Source organism: Opisthocomus hoazin, chromosome 7 (genome assembly GCF_030867145.1).
Source record: "Opisthocomus hoazin isolate bOpiHoa1 chromosome 7, bOpiHoa1.hap1, whole genome shotgun sequence".
NCBI lineage: Eukaryota > Metazoa > Chordata > Aves > Opisthocomiformes > Opisthocomidae > Opisthocomus > Opisthocomus hoazin.
Genome location: NC_134420.1, coordinates 73,911,059 through 73,912,821, shown reverse-complemented (window position 1 = coordinate 73,912,821; position 1,763 = coordinate 73,911,059). Strand labels below are relative to the sequence as shown.

The following is a 1,763-nucleotide window of genomic DNA, read 5'->3' as shown; positions in this document are numbered from 1 at the left end:
GCTCTTTTCAGTGGTGCCCAGCGACGGGACAAGGGGCAATGGGCACAAACTGAGGCACAGGAAGTTCCGTCTGAAGATGAGGAAGAACTTCTTCCCTCTGAGGGTGACGGAGCCCTGGCCCAGGCTGCCCAGGGAGGCTGTGGAGTCTCCTTCTCTGGAGATATTCCAGCCCCGCCTGGCCGTGGTGCTGTGCAGCCTGCTGTGGGTGACCCTGCTTTGGCAGGGGGCTGGGCTGGGTGACCCACAGAGGCCCCTGCCAACCCCTGCCATGCTGTGATTCTGTGATTCTGTTTCTCTGTACCATCAGATCTTTGGTTTCGTTGTAAATATTTCATACAAAGAAGAGCTGCTTGTTTCTGCTACCCGTATAAAGCTATGGCTGCACTGTACAGAGTAGAACCAGATGACCCCTGGACGCCTGATCAATCAGTTTAGCTGTAATAGCAGTTTTTCGGAGTAAAACAAAGACGAGGTCTGGCAGGGAAGCCGGACAGCGCGTCCTGAGGCCTGGCAGTCTTCGTGCTAAGCTCGTGGCGACGCTGTGTCGTGGGGCTGTGTGGTTACAAACCACGTGCCTCGTGCCCCCCGAGTGATGTGATGCTCCGCAGCGGCCCTGAAGCTCTTCCAGGTCCTTGGGACCGTTCCAGAGTAGCTCTGATCTGTTTGCGGAGAAGTGATTTCTCAGAACTTTTTCATTCCCAGCACTTTACTGAGCTAAACCAATATATTCATAGGGTAGATACTCAATTACCAGGTCAATATACGGTGTAAATAAATGATATCAAGGTATTCCTCGGAGGCGGAAACAGTTGGGTGGAGATGGGGGTGGGTTCCTGCAGCCCAGCGTGCATCCCGGGCGTTGGCAGAAGTCTCTGCTCTTGTTTTCTCCTTTGGAATGAGGTTCTGACCATGCTGTCTCTGTTTCACCGTTTGAATATTTAGTTTTATCTTCTGAGGCTTTGGGCAGCTGTGAGGGAGCTCCTGTCCGGTGCTGGTCTGCACCTCCAGAGCCGCCGTCCTTTGCCCGTCAGGGATGCTGGGAGCCTGTGCTGAGCCGTGGGAAGGGCAGGGACTCACAGATGTAACCAGAAAATAAAACCAGGCTTCACTTTCCTTATAAAACAAGTTGTTGAATAAATAACTGTGGATAATAATAACTGGGACTCTTTTTGGAGACAGCTGGCCACAGCGTCGGGAGGGAATGCGGTATGAAGAAAAGCCAGGCGTTGGTGGTATAGTGGTGAGCATAGCTGCCTTCCAAGCAGTTGACCCGGGTTCGATTCCCGGCCAACGCAGCAATATGTTTTGAGCCAGCAGCGTGCCCTGGGTGCCAAGAAGGCCAATGGGATCCTGGGATGCATTAGGAGGAGTGTGGGCAGCAGGGCGAGGGAGGTTCTCCTTCCCCTCTACTCTGCCCTGGGGAGGCCCCATCTGGTGTACTCTGTCCAGTTCTGGGCTCCCCAGTTCAAGAAAGATGAGGAGTGACTGGACAGACCTCCAGCGGAGGGCTGTGAGGATGAGGAGGGGACTGGAGCATCTCTCCTATGAGGAGAGGCTGAGGGAGCTGGGCTTGTTCAGCCTGAAGAAGAGAAGGCTGAGAGGGGACCTTAGAAATGCCGATCAATATCTGCAGGGTGGGTGTCAGGAGTATGGGGCCAGACTCTTTCCAGTGCTGCCCAGCGACAGGACAAGGGGCAACGGGCACAAACTGAAGCAGAGGAAGTTCCAGCTGAACATGAGGAAGAACTTCTTCCCTCTGAGGG

At 54.2% G+C, this 1,763-nt stretch overlaps 1 non-coding gene across 1 annotated transcript; it reads left to right on the top strand.

The window, feature by feature from the left end:
• The first annotated feature begins 1,223 nt into the window (after nt 1-1,223).
• TRNAG-UCC (transfer RNA glycine (anticodon UCC)) lies at nt 1,224-1,295 on the top strand. Its single transcript has one exon. It is a non-coding gene; the product is annotated as a tRNA-Gly (tRNA).
• Nucleotides 1,296-1,763: the final 468 nt, after the last annotated feature.